This window comes from Notothenia rossii (genome assembly GCF_949606895.1).
Source record: "Notothenia rossii genome assembly, chromosome: 9".
Classification (NCBI taxonomy): domain Eukaryota; kingdom Metazoa; phylum Chordata; class Actinopteri; order Perciformes; family Nototheniidae; genus Notothenia; species Notothenia rossii.
Genome location: NC_136907.1, coordinates 74603714 through 74622689, shown reverse-complemented (window position 1 = coordinate 74622689; position 18976 = coordinate 74603714).

The window sequence follows — 18976 nt, the reverse complement described above, 5'->3', positions numbered from 1 at the left end:
TGATTTCAGGATGGGGGTGATATGATCATATTTGCGCACCCAATGAACACACCAAATGAAGGCTGTAATCTTCTTGCATGTTAAGTGTGAACATATATAAAGTCTTTAGATGCCTATAAACAATCAGAAGAGCATCTGTAATCTTACTGCAGCAGCTATCTATGTTTCAACATCTATTATTCTGCTCTTCATGCACATCTTTGTACAGGACACACATCTAAAGCATCAGACAATCCCTTGTTGTAGGATCCAGTTTTCTGACATGATACGAGGCTTGAGTCCACTCCTTCTTCATTTAACTGCATACTCTCCAAACTGAATTGTCAGACTCGATACTAAGTCCCCTTAAATGAAATGCTGGGATGTAGATTCCCCTCAATAAATAAAGAAAAAAAATACGTCTGTGAATAAAATAATTTAAGCACAGAAGACCATAAAATTCAAAGAGTTAAAGCAAAGGGGGAACGGGCAGATATAAAATGATAACATTAGTAGAAAACATATTAGGCAAGCACACATTTATAAGATAAACCAAAAAGTACACCTCCATGGTAAGAAATAAGTAGCATCATTGTAAAATAAGTTAGTGAACATATTCAGAGGTTGAAGTACCGCTCTTCAACAATAGTTTAACAGTCTGAATCAGTGGAGTAGCCATTATTATAACGGTTTATTATAGTTTGTATTTGTTTGATGGTCTTCCGTTGTGATTAAATAAAACAAAAAAGCTTGCAACTGGAGCTTTATTCTTATATTTCTTTGTAAATCATTTCCAAAGATCAACTCTTACACTCAAAAAATAAATAAAAACATGTTATTTCTACGTTATTGTCCCTCCTGCTGAGTACAGCCTGGTGTCCAGACGGGGTCAGATCTCCAGTTCAATCGGGAGAGACGTGATGTATGGAATACATGTTTATTATCGGGTCACATTATATAAATGAAACATAATGATGACATATTATAACAGTGAATGAAATGGTGTTTGGCGATTAGGCCCAGGTTTTGTAGGATATCATTCGGAAAGGGAAAGAACCGTTTCCGATGAACCCCCTGGGTCTAGACACTGGTGGTGGTGATGAGTGGTTAGGTCCGGTTGGAAGGGAGAAGGTTAAGCTTGGCCCTGAGTTGGATGCAGGAGGCGAAGGGGTGGAGGAGGGTTGCACGTTGACACCTGGAAGACAGCTGATGGAAAAGGGGAGAGCATATATAGAGGGATTAACAGGTGCGATAATTAGGCTTGTGAATGGAGGGAAGTGATAGGTTAGCTGAGAAGTGGCGCTCCCTATCAATTAGTGAAGGGAGCGAGTATTGCCATGACGTGCAATACGAAGTGATAGGTCTTCCTGCCTGAACTTGCGCTGAGCTTCATTTCTTTCACACCGACACAATGCATGCTTTGGCTCATCAGAGAAATGATTTAGATTTGACCTTGATAAAGACAATCGAGACACAAAGGGGTAATGATACATGTGTGATCCCCTGAGGAGCCGGGGATACCTGGAAGGCTGATGCCTCGGACAAAAACAACCTCCATTCCTCTCCTCTCTTTCATTCGGCCCTCGCTGAATACGCTACAGCGGGTTGAATATCCCTAATATCTCTCTTTTCTTTGTTCCCTCTCACAAACTGTCTCCTTTGACTTTCTCTGCCTGTGTAGCTTGCTCTCAGTTAAAAGCCATTTCTCCTGACAGCAGTTTGAAAGTGTTGCACGTCTCTGTTGTCTCTTTGAGGTCCGGTATATGATGATTAGAGTCCTGGTAGGAAGAGTTTCACATTGACATGCAGCCCGACATCTAAAGTACAAAAAAAAAGCCATCATTCAGACGTGCAGTGTAGAAAAAAAGTATTTTGTGACGGGTCTCTATTTGTAGCGTTTAAATCTCCACATGGCACACTTTGAATTTACAAATGGGCGCCACACCGTTTAAGTTCAATCAACTGTCTCTCGAGTAAAATAAATGTATAACAACAAGGGATGTGGACAAGCTAACCAATCCTTCTACATTTTAATTCTCTGCACACATACTGAGGCTTTTTGTTATCTGGAGACAAATCCAGATCCAATAACATTATTTCCCCTGATGTTAAACTTCTTTTTTGACATCAAGCCTGAGCACCAAGATAAGATAACAATGCAAAAAGGTTTCGTAAAGTTTCATTATGACTTTCAAACTTCATGACTTTTTTTGAAGTCATGTCTATCAACTCTGTCGGTGATGATGAAATTGTAAAAGCCGAAACAATGTCTGATACGTAGGAACATGGGGACATTACAACAACGGTGGTGGCGAAGTCGATAGGGACTTGGCTTGGCAACTGGAAGGTCACCAGTTCAAGTCCCGGCAAGACCAAGTGCTACCGAGGTGTCCCTGAGCAAGGCACTGTTCCCTACACTGCTCCCCTGGAGCCGTTCAAAATGGCAGCCCACTGCTCCTAACACTAGGATGGGTCAAATGCAGAGAAACAGTTTCCCCACGGTGATTAATAAAGTATATCAAACAAAAAAATCAAACAAAGCCAAAATCATATTTGAGCCACTTTTGTTGGACAAGAAACCGAAAGATAGGAAAAGTAAGACATGTCAAATGTATTACAGAAAATTGGTCATAAAGGTGTTACGGAAAATAACATATTTTGGTTATTTGTCGTTTGATCTAATGACAAAGGTTTCTGTGTACCCTACTGTTCAGTTCAGGGGAATTATCAGAAAATAGCAGTAATACCTGGAGCGGTTCTATCAACACGTCTCTCATCCTTCAGCGCCAAAACAGCCTCAGCAATTAACACGCTTTCCTTCAATCACCTCAAAGGAGATTCAGTTTCTTTTGTCACATATCAGCCTTTGGATGGAGCTGAAACGAAAGGATTGGATTCAGTTTACCAGGATGTCTCTGTGTGTTTTGGATTAGCATATTTTAGCGAGGTCAAAGCTAAACAGGAAGTTTAAGGGGCCGCATTTCTACTTTGTTTTTAAAAAATGACAGTAAACAGGATGTGATGAGAACACGCCTGGACCTCTGATATCAGGGAGGAGGCATCCCATGAGATTAGGAACACATCGTTAAGCTCTTATTAGCTGCATGGCTAAAAGCTACACATCATTAGCAGGTCTGGCTTTGTGCCATACCGTCTCTGTTAACCTGCGACACACTGATGTGTTTAGGATTAGCAGCAGGAATTCACCTCTAATAGGAAGGAAATTAGATGCCTGAAGAAGTGAGGAGGCAAAGCGTCCAGATAATTGTTGTGTGTTAGCGAGGGCTCAGAGAGGACGTTGATGGGAGTCGAGGCGTTGATAATTCCTTCAGGTACGAGGCTTCGGGTCGCTGTGATCTCAGTATTTTCATCGTCCTCATTCATATTCCAGACGGGACGCTCACACTGTGTCAATGGGTGATAATTACACAGAGCTGAGAGTCTTACTCACACAGCCAGTGTCATGTGACCCAGCCAAGGTCTGCTGATTGGAGGAATGGTTGGACACTAACGGCCCACAATCCTCTGCTCTGTCTCATCACAGTCTACTGTTGGCTGATGACAGATGAAGCTGTGAGCTATAATGTGAAATCACTTGTTCTTTTGTGTTGATGAAGATGAATTGCAGAGCCCCTCACATGAACAGTCATCATCCAATCACAGCTTAGCAACCGTAACTAGGCGCGGCAGCCCCCTCAAGCTTTGAAATTCTCAACAAGATAATGGAAAATGTGAAAAAGTTGATTGAGTGGATTTTTGTGTTCGTCTGCTCTCAATGTGATGTAATGATGCTAACATTAGCATGCCGAGCTAAAGTAGCGCTTCCAAAGGATACCAGGTCATTAGCTTCAGTTTTTGAGGGGTTAAAACGTCCTGTTCTGAAACTGTTCGGCTCTTAACTGGATTCATGTGAGTCTATAGATCACTTTGTTTCTCTTTAACATGAAAATTATTTGAATTCATAAGGAATAAAACTCACCATTACTCAAGTCCTAACAGTCAGGGGCTTTTGCCGCTATAGCCTTCCTTGATGAGTAGATGATGTTCGCAAAATTGAGGTAGATACGAAACACAATTTGTGATTTTAATGGTTGTTCGTTGGACTTTTCTTGGAGCAGGGATGTTCCTATGAAAGATGCCATCGTCCTTTGTGAAAAACTGCTATTATCAACCACAAGGTCCAGCAAAAAAATGAATTGATATACATTTTGAATTTGAACACAATATCACATTTGATCAGTTAAACCCCACGGCCCTGCCTGCTAATGTCTTCCTCTGTCTGAAATAATCATTGTTAGAAAATGACTGAATCAGGTTGCACTTCTACTAAATCAAAGTCAAAGTCAACTTTATTGTCAATCGCAAAATATGTTTGTACACACATAAAGATCAAAATACTGTTTCCCACAACCCCGAGGTATAACAAAACTCACACATTAAAATGCAAAAACACAAAATAACTATTTACTTCAAGTACTACTTACTTAAAAGATGCCAGAATAAAAAAGCTCCTCAGGCAGAGCGACAGTTCTCGTCAGAGTTTTACAGCCACATGCTAAGCAACTTGGCACAATAGTTTTTCCCCAAGAGACGGAGGTTCATTTAAAGATCACCAAATTAGTTTTTAATGACAGAAAACAACATTTATTTAATCAAGATTAAGACGTTGAACTCCTCCATGTCAACAAAAAAGTGTCAGTTTTCATTTCAGTATTTATTCATTACATAAAGAAACTCAGGATGTGGTGTGAGATTTCTTCTCTTTATTCGGCTCAGGGTTTTAATAAATGTTACCGTGACATAAATAGAATATTAAGCATCTCATTAGTGTTGGCAGAACATAAATGAGTTTGAATAAATGACCTGCTTAATCACAGCTGCTATTTAACACCTTTGAGGAACATTTAAAAGTTGTTGCAGGTGGCACATTTAGACACAAAAGGCGATTTCACACCAGAGCCCCCCGGACTACGGGACTTTGGATGGCAGTAAATCGCCCCCCGAAGTCCCGGGTAAACCGCCAGAAGCGCCGTAAGTTAGTCTCTCTCCATTGGTGCGCTGGGCTAATGCTAATGCTAATAATGCTAATGCGAGCAAATAAAATGGCGGCTTCACAAAAACTTTTCAGAGTTTTACGGGGCGTGGTTTGCATTTCGCCCAGCCAATCAGGAAAGTACCACCTCTCTAGCAGGGACTGAAAGGGGGTGAAAAGGATCTTTTTGGTGTGAACGCAAAATCCCAGGAACTATCGGAACTATTCCTGGGAAAAGTACTCCGGTGTGAAAGCGTCTAAAGAAAGAGGGATTACGTGAATGGAGGATATAAGAGAAGGTTCAACACCTTCTTAAATCTGGCCTCTCCTCAAGTTATCATATTACAAGTGTTTGCCTTTTTGCACTAAAACCAAAATAGTCCATTAACCTTTGAACCTGCAGCCACTGAAGCTCCACTCTGATTCAGGAGAGTCATTAGCCTCTCCATTAACTCTCCACACTCAGCAATTCAAAAAGCCCATGGACTAAACAGCCATGTCTTCAATTACTGAGAAGCAGTTCATTACAGCAAAGCGAATCACTTCATCCTAATGCTCGGCTCACAGAGAAAGTCACAATTCAAACACAGCTGTGCAGGTCAAACATGACGAGCCTAAACCAACAGATGATTGGTGACATTTTGATGGCGCAGAGACGGACCTGAGCTCTGAGGAAGGTTTCAGCTCACAGATAAAAATGACAAATTGTCGTATGATTGCTTGACCTTTCGTTGCAAAGTGCTGGTGGGAAATGAGGTGCTTAACCTACGCTGTGTCGGACTGAGCTTTAGTGTTGGTGTGGATTGAGTCAAGGCTTAGCAGGGATTTAGAAGGGGTTGATGTTTAAAGAGCAACACGTTTTTTTTCCTACAAGGAGATTGCTGAACAGGGTTTCATTAAATAAATTCATATAACAATCCAAACGTGTACCATAACCTCCCATTCTCTCACTTGTGTTCATGGCTGTGATGAGTTTGGTTTAGCATTTAGAGTAGCACATTCACGTTTTATATTAAAGGTCATGCAGGTATGTAGTCCAATATGAGGATTTTGAAACAAGGGATTTCATATTTAGTATATTATACTGACTGTCCACCATGTTATGTGAGTGTCCAATGTATTAGTGTGAAAGTTACGCTTTATAAAGCACAGAAAAAAATAAAAAGAAGTGGTTGTTATATAGAAGACTCTGACGCTGAAGACAGACTGTTAATACATTTGTTGAGGTGCTTTTTCTCTTGACTTGCATATATTGCAGCTGGCCTTACAAAGTAAACACTGTTACATGCAGAATGCACACAGTTGTAACATACAGTGCTATTGTTAAATATGTTATGGTGGAATGAGCTCCCCATTGAAATCAGGACAGCAGATAGCTTACACATCTTCCGACGCAAACTGAAAACTCATCTCTTTAGACTCCACTTCGAGCGATAGAATTACTAACAAAGCACTTATATACTAATAAAGGGCTGGCTTTCTAAATGTCAGTTGAGTAGCACTTGAAATGTTTGGCTCTATGAAACCTGATGTACTTATATGATTCTGTTTTCTTAAAGGTTGTATCTTCCTGGTCGAATGCACTTATTGTAAGTCGCTTTGGATAAAAGCGTCAGCTAAATGCAATGTAATGTAATGTTCGTTATTCTCGCGTCCAGGAGAGAAGCTTTAAAATGAGACTAAATGGAGTCTCTGAGAAGATTCAAATGGGATACTTTAATTAAAAAAGGCGCGGTAGTGTTACAGACAGAATATTGTTCAGGCAGAGAACAGCTGTGATCTGGCTCTCATGAGCAAGAGAAGAGAGAATCCCTCGTCCGGTGCTGTTATATATCCTCTGCTGGCTCCTCCCCGCCAGCCGGCTCGCCTCGCCTCTAATGTCCGTTGTTGCATTTAAACAGAGGATTGGTACTTTTCACATTCAACATATGCTTAACACGCCTTTTCTCCTCATATTCTCTTTCATCACTTTTCATCTAACACATTCTAAACGCTGTAATCAATACTCTAAAAAATACAGAAAATACTTCTCGGCTCGTTTGGTTTCCGGTCATTCCGGATGTTGTCACATGCTACTCTCGTCTGTAAACAATAATGTATTCAAATAAACTGTACCTTCATTTAATATTCAGCATGGTAGTATCTCGACATCTATAGTTGTAGCGTTAAATCAGTAGGTTTCGGTTTTCACCACACAATGTCATTTCGCTACTCAATTCACCTCTTTAGGAAATCGTATATTAGCCACATGCTACATGCTAACCGGAGATGAAGGATTTTCAGAATAAAAGCTTAACTGGTTGTGCACAAGAATTTCTGGTTTTTCAGTATAAAAGAGCATTTAACTTGACAGTATGTTTAAACTACATTATACCATCAAAACATTGATTTTAAATTTCTAACACTATCTCATAACACTGTGCCTTGAACGTTGGTGCTGTTGGTCATACATACATCACATCGGGTGAACCATATGTTTCGAAGATGATTGTGAAATGCAGTTGGACATCCTGGTATTTTTCATTTGAATAATCACAATCAGAAAACCTTTATTCCTTCCACATAGGGGACATTTACATTGTTACAGCAAAAGTGAAGATAATACAAATACAACACTATTAGAAAGGTCATGCACATAATATTTAAAATAACCATTTTGAATACTAGCATAATAGTTTAATCGTTTTTATGGCTGTTGGAAGACACCCTGTGTTAAATTGACATTTTCTTCTCTTTGTGTTGGTGTTTCTCTAACTAAGAACACCTGTTTTGAATTATCAATAGACACACAAATATCTCACAGAGACACACAAATATCTCACAGAGAAACAGGTCAGTTGCAGTGAGATGACTCCAACTATAGTCTACAAATATAGCTTGAAATGACCTGTCAGATTGTCGTCATCGTCCCCCCCCTCAGGACTCCAGATTCAGATGACTTTATTGTCCATTCTATTAAACTGATGAGTGCATTGTTATTCCAATGGACTACACGCAAGTGGAATAACAACTAACTCTTAATCATGACATGCCAAATAGTTATTTTGAGACCGGATGTGTGTGAAGGTTGTGCTGTGTATGATTGATACGGTGAGTGTTGTTTGGTTTGCCAGTGCCAAAGACACATTTCCATTTTATGTAAATTCAGAGGACAAAACAGTTCAGTCAGAAAACTCAGATGTTTCTTTAATATGTGTATTAGAAGCAGCATTTTGGCGTCTTGGCTCGGGCCTCATCACTCCACAGATATACACAGCACGATGAGTGATGATTAAATAACTAACCCCCCGTGCCTACAGGTGGAAGCTGGGGTGGAAGCTGGGGTGGTGGTGGGGCAGGCGAGCAGCAGCGACGTGGAAGTAGCTGCAGCAAGCAATGCATAGAGAGATATCTGGCAGGCTAAATAGAGCTGCATATCAAGGAGACTCTGTTTGGTTGGTTGTAGAGTGGCAAGGGGCGTTATCTATGAATGCAGCTTAAGTGCTCGGGTTGACTGCCTGAACTACCTCGCAGGCTCCGCCCCTTAATGTAAATCTGAGTTGATGGCATCCAAACCAGAGCCACAAAGACAACATTCATCAGGTGAAACAAAACACAACTCACATGAGATGATAATGTCGTTCCGTGTCCGGCAGATCTGTATTTATACACAACTGCCGGCCATAACTTTAAAATGCAATCATATTCCCACGGTGCAATTGTTCCTTCTGCCATGGATCATGACGAGAATAGCTTGATAAATTGAATGTCACTGCCGAATATACATTTGTCGTGTGTATGGAGAATCTATTCTCCTGTCGTGAGCTGCTGCTGGAAACAAATGATGCTCAGAGTGTTCTAGAAGCAGACTGCTGCATGGAAATATCCTCACCGGTTGTGGAATTGAGGTCAAAGCTTTCACAGGACTTGTTTTGTTGGTGAATGCAACAAATCCCAGTAGCATCTCACTTCTCTCTGTCTCTCTATCTCTCTGTCTCTCTTTTTCTCGGTGGTCGGTAATCGATGTTTACATGTGAGGAGGAATAGTTTGCTCAGATCAGCCCGCCGCTGTCAGCAGGAGATTGGAGGAGGAGAAACAAGTCAGCGGGGACAGGAAAGAGAAAATGAGCGACACTGAAAGAAAGAAAGAAGTGAGAGACAGACAGGTGGAGAGAGACAGGAAGAGGACAGTATGGACACACAGGGAAAGAAGCAGAGGAGGAAATGACATGAAGGAGAAACTACCTTTGAATGGAGAACGTGGCCTGAGGCAGCAGTTAATGCATAACGAGTTAGTGAAGAGCAGGAAATTATATGATTACCAAGTGGTGTGAAGCAGGTTATTAAAAATGAATAATTGACCAAATGTATATGTGGGCAATTTCCTTTTTCATAGGACAGTACACTCTAAAAACTAATTCAGGCGACCTTTCACTTCCACTTAATTAAATGCATGGTTGCAAGATAAAAATGTGAGTTAATTGATTTAGATAAACATTTTAAGACAACAACTTAATATTGTGTGTAATTTGAACTCTGATTTCTGCGTTAATCGACTCAAAACAAAATTCAAGTTGTAGTAAGTAATGCAATTGGCTTGATAGCTTAATTGTTCTACACCTTGAGTTAAGGATTTCAAGTCCACTCCCACTTAAGATGCCTGGACAAGTTCCGACAGTTAAGACAAATAGAAATATACAGAGGACATTTTAAGGTGAGTCATCTTTTGTCATTCAAATACAGCCTTGTTGCACTGTATAGGCAAATTGCTGTTTGACCAAAATTAGCAGCCTTTGAACTGTGAATAGTTCTGTGAGAGGGTACAAAGTAGTAGAGGCTACTGTGAGAGTAAAAATACTTTGGTTATATTGTGATATCGCTTTTTATTAAAAATGAATCTCGGTGATGCAGATCAAGGACATGTTTCTTGAGGTAGGATCGTTATTTAGAGTTGTCATTGAAATGCAAGTTGATGGCAGTCACCCATTCAGAATTAATTTAGGTCATTTCTCTTTTTTTCCTTTTTCAAGAATAGCACAATGCAATTGAAGTACGCAGAGAACTATAGCCATCCGCTGCCTTGTCGTGTACCTTGGAGAAAAGGAAGAGGACCTTTTTTAAGGAGTTTAGCGACGTAATTAAAAATCTTGAAATAAAATAAAATCCACGGGCACTGTGTACAAACACAGGACAAAAGCACTGCTCTCTGTCAGTTACATTTTGAAGCATATTGCACAGTTGTCCACACCCCAATCAATAATATCTTAGCAACGTTCAGCATAGATAGGTGTTGACAGTAACGGCATGGAAAAAGGCTTCAGTTCAAATATTGTATGGAACCTGCAAAAAAGATGGGAAGGTACACTAAAACTTGCACAGTTGTGATTGACTAAATCTGCCCACATGCATTTAAACACTAGGCAAAGTGCTCAAAAGCACCTCTGTGTGTCTTCAGGACCACATTGCCATGACGACACACATGCAGACTCAATAGGTGAAAACAATCCCAGCGTTGCTTTAGCAGCTGGTAATAATGGCTCTGAATTCGCTAAGAGTGACAGTTTAAAAAGTATGCAATTACCTAATTCATTATCTCTTATGCGCTAACCTATTATTTAATGTGCTTCAAAAGGACATGAATATCGCCTTCATCAGTGACCGGTCCACCCCAGGGTCTGACCATACGGTGGCAACCATCGTGGTCGAGGGAAACAAATGAATGAGCAAGCATTCTGCGTTAAATGTGTTCATACTGTTTGAAATAATGACTGTCGGCAGTGTAAACATCTTTGTTACAAATTATGTCAAATTGATGTGTGTGATCTGCAGATTGGTGGCCATTGAGAGTTTGTTTCTGTAGCTTTACAAAAACTTTACAGATTTTACATATTTGGCACTGGTTTTAAATATGCAAAGGCCTCTAACTTTGTTGTGATGGCAGCATTTATTTGCTGTGTCCCCATTTCCCATGGTAATATAGCTAATTTGTTTATTTATTATTTGTGGGGCAATTTCAATTTGTGTTATTTATCTTTTTTTTCAAGATTTAAATGAAGCTCAGCGCAAGTTCTTTCAGGAAGACTGGGTGTATATACATTTACTCCGCAGCTGCATATCAGCTCATTACAGGCGTTCTCTTTAACCTATTACATGTCACCTCATTCTCCAGCAGCCAATCAACGTGCTGCAGCCAAACTATAAAATGGTTCTCCTCTCTCCTGCAGTCAGCTGTGATTACAAGTGTTCATGCACCTTATCATATGGCATGTGTCAATAAATGTTCAAACTAAATGAATTCTCTCCTGATTGAAACATCATGTGTTGAAATAAACAACTGCAGTTCAAAATAAAAGTGAATTGCCTAATATTTTTGTTGTGGAATCAATTAATTTCTTTCTTTAAAGGCAAAAACAAGAAAAAGCTAAGAAAAAAAACGATTGAATACAATATATTTGGAGCAACTTAATTTATAAATTGTTGTCAACTTAAAAAACGTGGGTTCACAATGAGGGTAATTGAGTACAGCCCTGATGAACCTGGGGGCTGTGTTGTCTGGAACCTTGTGTTCCTGGTAGGGTCTCCCATGGCAAATTGGTCTCAGGCAAGGGGCCAGACTAAGATTGGTTCAAAAGACCTCATGAAAGACGACACACGAAGTGAGGATACCCGGCCCGGAGGAAGCCCGGGGTCCCCTTTTGGAGCCAGGCCCAGAGGGAGGACTCGTCGGCGAGCGTCTGGTGGCCGGGCTTGCCACGGAGCCCGGCCGGGCACAGCCCGAAAAGGCAGCGTGGGCAACACCTCCGCTTCTCCGTCCCGCGGGCCCACCACCTACGGGAAACAGCAATGGGGTCGGGTGCGCTGCCAGAAGGGTGGCAGTGAAGGCAGAGGGTCTCGACGGACCAGACCCGGGCGACAGAAGCTGGCTTTGGGGACGTGGAACGTCACCTCTCTGGGGGGGAAGGAGTCGGAGCTTGTGCGGGAGGTGGAGCGTTACCAGTTGGATCTGGTTGGGCTCACCTCTACGCACAGCGTCGGCTCTGGAACCTTACTTCTGGATAGGGGTTGGACTCTATTCTTCTCCGGAGTTGCTCAAGGTGTGAGGCGCCGGGCGGGTGTGGGGATACTCACAAGTCCCCGGTTGGGTGCTTCGTTGTTGGAGTCTACCCCAGTGGACGAGAGGGTTGCCTCCCTACGCCTGCGGGTTATGGGGGGGAAAACTCTGACTGTTGTGTGTGCTTATGCACCCAACAGCAGTTCAGAATATACGGCCTTCTTGGAGACCCTGGAAAGAGTCCTGTATGGGGCTCCTGAAGGGGACTCTTTAATCTTGCTGGGAGACTTCAACGCACATGTGGGCAATGATGGAGACACTTGGAGGGGAGTGATTGGGAGGAACGGCCCCCCTGATCTGAACCGGAGTGGTGGTTTGTTACTGGACTTCTGTGCTAGTCATGGATTGGCCATAACAAACACCATGTTCGAACATAAGGATGCTCATAAGTGTACGTGGTACCAGAGCACCCTAGGCAGAAGGTCCATGATCGATTTGGTTATCGTATCATCGGACCTGAGGCCGTATGTTTTGGACACTCGGGTAAAGAGAGGGGCGGAGTTGTCAACTGATCACCATCTGGTGGTGAGTTGGGTCGAGTGGCGGGGGAAGCCTTTGGATAGACCTGGTAAGCCCAAACGTGTAGTTCGGGTGAACTGGGAACGTCTGGAGGAGGCCCAAGTTCAGGAGGCCTTCAACTCACACCTCCGGCGGAGCTTTTCGGGCATTCCTGTGGAGGTTGGGGACATTGAACCAGAGTGGTCGGTGTTCAAAGCCTCTATTGCCGAAGCCGCGGCGGGGAGCTGTGGTCTCAAGGTCCTAGGTGCCTCAAGGGGCGGTAACCCTCGAACCTCCTGGTGGACACCGGTGGTCAGGGAAGCCGTCCGACTGAAGAAGGAGGCCTTCAGGGATTTGTTATCCCGGGGGACTCCCGAGGCAGTTGCAAGGTACCGACAGGCCCGAAGGGCAGCAGCCTCAGCCGTGGCCGAGGCAAAGCAGCGGGTGTGGGAGAAGTTCGGAGAAGACATGGAAAAAGACTTTCGGGCGGCACCAAAGTTGTTCTGGAAAACTGTCCGACACCTCAGGAGGGGGAAGCAGGGAACCATCCAAGCTGTGTACAGTAAGGATGGGACGTTGTTGACCTCAACTGATGGAGTGTTAGGGCGTTGGAAGGAGCACTTTGAGGAACTCCTGAACCCGACAACTCCGCCCTCTATGTTAGAGGCAGAGCTGGAGTATGAAGGGGGATCGACACCAATCTCCCGGGGGGAGGTCACTGAGGTCGTCAAACAACTTCACAGTGGCAAAGCCCCGGGGGTGGATGAGATCCGCCCAGAAATGCTGAAGGCTCTGGGTGTTGAGGGACTGTCATGGTTGACACGTCTCATCAACGTTGCGTGGAAGTCGGAAACAGTACCGAAGGAGTGGCAGACCGGAGTGGTGGTTCCCCTTTTCAAAAAGGGGGATCAGAGGGTGTGTGCCAATTACCGAGGCATCACACTACTCAGCCTCCCCGGGAAAGTTTACTCTAAGGTACTCGAAAGGAGGGTCAGGCCGATTGTCGAACCTCAGATTGAGGAGGAACAATGCGGATTCCGTCCTGGTCGTGGAACGACGGATCAGCTTTTTACTCTCGCAAGGATCCTGGAGGGTGCCTGGGAGTATGCTTATCCAGTCTACATGTGTTTTGTAGACTTGGAGAAGGCATATGACCGGGTTCCAAGGGAGTCATTGTGGGAGGTGCTGCGGGAGTATGGGGTGAGGGGGTCTCTACTCAGGGCCATCCAATCTCTGTACTCCCAAAGCGAGAGCTGTGTCCGGGTCCTCGGCAGTAAGTCGGACCCATTTCAGGTGAGGGTTGGCCTCCGCCAGGGCTGCGCTTTGTCACCAATCCTGTTTGTAATATACATGGATCGGATTTCGAGGCGTAGTCGTGGGGGAGGGGGTCTGCAGTTCGGTGGACTAAGGATTGCACCACTGCTTTTTGCAGATGATGTGGTTCTGATGGCTTCATCGGTCTGCGACCTTCAGCACTCACTGGATCGGTTCGCAACCGAGTGTGAAGCGGCTGGGATGAGGATCAGCACCTCCAAATCTGAGGCCATGGTTCTCAGCAGGAAACCGATGGACTGTCCACTCCAAGTAGGGAATGAGTCCTTACCCCAAGTGAAGGAGTTCAAGTATCTCGGGGTCTTGTTCTCGAGTGAGGGAACAATGGAGCGTGAGATGGGTCGGAGAATCGGAGCAGCGGGAGCGGTACTGCAGTCTCTTTACCGCACCGTTGTGACGAAAAGGGAGCTGAGCCAAAAGGCAAAGCTCTCTGTCTACCGGGCCATTTTCGTTCCTACCCTCACCTATGGTCATGAAGGATGGGTCATGACCGAAAGAACGAGATCGCGGGTACAAGCGGCCGAGATGGGTTTTCTCCGCAGGGTGGCTGGTGTCTCCCTTAGGGATAAGGTGAGAAGTTCGGTCATCCGGGAGGGACTCGGAGTTGAACCGCTCCTCCTTCGCGTCGAAAGGAGCCAGTTGAGGTGGTTCGGGCACCTAGTTAGGATGCCACCTGGGCGCCTCCCTAGGGAGGTGTTCCAGGCACGTCCAGCTGGGAAGAGACCAAGGGGTAGACCTAGAACCAGATGGAGGGATTATATCTCTTCTCTGGCCTGGGAGCGCCTTGGGATCCCCCAGTCAGAGCTGGTTGATGTGGCCAGGGAAAAGAAAGTTTGGGGCTCTCTGCTGGAACTGCTACCTCCGCGACCCGACCACGGATAAGCGGGAGAAGATGGATGGATGGATGGATGGTAATTGAGTACATACAACTTAAAATTCCTTTTAAATAATTCGGTAAAACTAGTCAGAACAACTTAATCTTTTGAGTAATCAACTTAAAAACTTATGTTTATGCTGCCAATTATTAAGCAAGTGAAAAGCCTTCTCCCCTAACTCAAATAACTTTGTTGCTTTAAGACAATTTCATTAGAAGTTGTCTTAACTCAATAAACATCGATGCAAACTGTTGCGTTGATTTTCTTTGTTGAGTCAAGGCATTTGTTTTTAGAGTGTAGTGCTGCAGTGTTTTTTGAAAGGACTTCAACCACACTGTTATACAAAACCCTCAGAGCAGTAAGATGTCATCTCTCTCCACGAGGAGCTCTGACGCTTTCTGACTCTCAAAGAGATTTGTCAGATCAAATAACTTGAGTCTAAGAAAACCTGTTTTAGATGTCGTACAAATGCAGCTTTTTTTACTGCCTGTTCCTGATCATGTTGATTTGACCAGTGTTGCTTATACAATTGGGACATTTCCTTTCCCCTTACCTTACGTTAAATAATTAGAAGTTTAGGATCCAGCCTTTTTTAATCAAATCTAGACTCGGAGGTGCACCACAGAGTAGTTTTGTTGCTGAGTGTTGCATCACTGACACCTGTTACACACATGTAGTTGCAACTGTTGAGGGAACATGTCCTCACAGAGTGGGGAAGAATTGACCACATTTTAACCGAAGTTTCTACGCCCTTACTGAATGTTACGTTCTCCTTTTCCTGCATACTCCCTCCTTGCTCACACTTCATTATTCCTCCCTTTTTACTGGTTCTTGGATCCTTTGGATACACAGGACAACAAGTAATACTTTTAGAACAACAACAACAACAACAACAACCTAGGTCTCACCTCTCTGATCTTATCATCGTTGTGTCTTACGGTTTTATTGGTAAAAAACAAATAAGGCAAAGGAGGATAGTATACTTACTCTTTCAGTCTTTAAACATTTTCCAGGGTTCAGTGTCTTGGTAAAGTCACGTTTGTGACCTTTCACTTATTCTCTTGGACGAGATTCTCCGACTACACATAGACGTTCAGCTGTTATCCGTCCACTGATCTGTGGTCAGTTCTCTTTCCCTTTAGCAGCTTCACTTCTTGTTCAGGTCCAGATCCATCAAGTGTTCTCTGTAATCTGCAGACAGTTCCTCGCCTAATAGCGGGTTTATTCTGCTCACCGTTTCTCTCTTTTAGCAGAGTTTTGTTCCAGATGAGAGCAGCTGTCAGTCACAGCTGACGGTTAGGGCTCTGAAGCCCCCCATTATGAAGCTCAGGGTCTAATATCACGCTCCACAACACCCCCCATCTGGATCCCGTTAGATACAGAACCAGACAATCATTGGATCGTCATTCATACAGTCAGGTGGTTTGTTGTATTTAGATTACGCTGTGAAATCTGCCTCGAATCAACGATAATGAATGACAGGATTTATTTAAAGTGTGGTAAAGATTCTCCTATTTTGGGTGTTTTCTTGAGTTTAGCCAAATAAGACATCTGGTCTGCGTTCTTATTACTGATTTTGAGCTTGTTTGCGCTCTTCCTGGTCTGCTGTGATGGTTCAACGCCTCTTTCCTCCGGCTTCTTCCTTTGGGCTTTTTTTTAATATTCCTTTATTTCCGATTCTGTTGTTTTTTGTTGAAGGCCATGACACTGTCCCTTTCTATGTGCAACATGTATGTACTCTTATTTAAATAATATGCTACAGGTCCAATCACGGCACTTTCTCACCACTCAGAAATCAATCAGTACTGCTAGTCTATGAATTACAAAGTTACTAAATTGAAATGTAAATAATAAACCAGGGACCGCTTCAGAAAATTATACAACAGATCATTTTGAATTCCCCCTCCTGCCATTATTTATGATCATAAACTGAGCAACTCCTGAGTTTAAAAGGTAGAGGGTTCACAACAAAACACATAACAGCTCTAATTCCTAATAGCAGCACAGTTGCAGTGTTGGAAAGCTCAGAAGGCAATTTCCTGAGCTCATCTGCTGTTTCATTGCGGACGGTCAGAGATGCTGAGAGGTTGTTAGGACCCCGAAGCCTCCCATTGTGAAGCTGAGGGTCTAATATCACGCTCCACAACCCTCCGCAGAGGTACCACCCTCCAAAATCATTCAGTTGGTCGTACAAACAGGTATTTAGAGAAAACTGTGAAGTCAATCTAGAGATATTGAGAGCTGCAAAATAAAGTAACCCGAGATACCAGAGCAACATGGACCCACTAGTGTACTGAGTCACAGGTCACAAGTTAGTGCTGTCAGCGGGTTCATTTCTGTCTGGTTTATTAAGGAATGAAAGCTGCTGCTGAGTAGTTTGGTTCATCTCTATTGTACCCTTAAGGAACATTCAACTTGCAACAGAGCACGGTAAACAACAACAGAAAACACATTACGATATAACAATAAAAGACTCTTCTTTAAAAGGATGTTTTTTGTAGGGTTGGATAAGATAAAGTTGTGCAGTCCGTAGTGATGGCAGAAAGTACAGAGATGCAACCTAACAATCACATTGTTAATGCAAAATACGCATGTGTATTGCATTGTGAACAAATATTAATCTAGGATAGAGTTTCCAATCCTAAAAACATCTGACATTTTTTAAACATTTCAGAAAAGTAGTTGGTCTAATTAAATTAAATAATGAAATACCATTTGTGTCAGTCTGCTGTAGAGGCAGGGTTCGTACGGTCATTACAAATCTGGAAAAGTCATGGAAATTCCAAAAGCTAATTCCAGGCCATGGGAAAGTTATGGAAAACAATATTTTTCCCAAAGTTTTGGAAAAGTCATGGAAATGTAACTAAAGTTGCATCAAACATAATTTATATTCTATCTAATTGCCGAAATAGTCATACTATAATGATAATAAATACTGTATCGTATAGAAATGAAATGGCATTTAACTGACGAGGTGTTTAGCTGGTGAGAGATTTTTACATCACGCCCTCGACAGTTGCTTTAGCCTGTAGGAGCTACAGTAGTAAGCCTACTATTTGTTTTAGATCGGCACAACATGTTTCATATGCAGACCTTATTTTCCTGTTCCATGTTAAAATAAACAATTTTCAGTGATACCGCTGAGACAGAGTAATTTATTTGCTCATGGAAAATCAGGTAAAGGTCATGGAAAAAAAAAAAGTCATTGGAAATCATTGTTGAAAAAGTATATGAACCTGTATAGAGTAAATCAGGGGTGTCAAACTCAATTTCATCGCGGGCCACATTAGCATTATGGTTGCACTCAAAGAGCCGGTTGTAACTATATAAATATACATATATAAATATATATATAAAATAATGTATTACATTACATTATTGCCTCTGAATTGGATTATTATCAGATAGGGTAATAACTAACTACGTTCAAAAGCAGAAGTCCAGGGCAAATAATTGCAAGTCTCTTCAGTGCGCAAACAAGATGCATTGTGGGACATGTAGTTTGTGGGCAACCTGCTTCTGTAAAGTGGCATGTAACTGTATAATGAACGTATTATATTCTTTGCAAGCTCGGATTTGGCCCCCGGGCCTTGAGTTTGACACCCCTGTAAGTAAATGATCTGTCTGTATCTCCAGTAGGTTCCGGTTACCCACTAAAAAGGACTTACTTTACTCCAAAGCTTTTGGCAGACATTCTTCAGAAACCGCACTGCAGTACATTTGAGTCTTGACCTGTACTATTTTCAGCTTTTATCCCGAGGTTAAATCTTTATTCATGCCTTCTTGAATGACATCGTACCCCGCCTCTTCACCAATCACGCTGAACACATATTATTTCAGCAGTGTATTTATACCCTGTTCCATTACCCTCAGTCCATTTCTCTCCTTCCTCCATCACGTTTAGAAGCTAAGCTCTTCTGCTCTCTGTCTCGATATCCTCACTGAAATGACTGCAGAAGCGTCTTCTTCTTCTCTGTAGAAAATATCTGCAGGCAAATGATGCTTAACACGGTTGTTCAATCACTTCAACAGAAAGATCATCTTTAGAAACGACATGATAGTTCCCATGAAGGACAATGGTCATAAAAGTAATTGTGAAATTAAACAAGGCTTAGTGACTGGTTTGGATTTGTATCAGTTCAAACTCAATCCAGGATCATATGTCCTTTA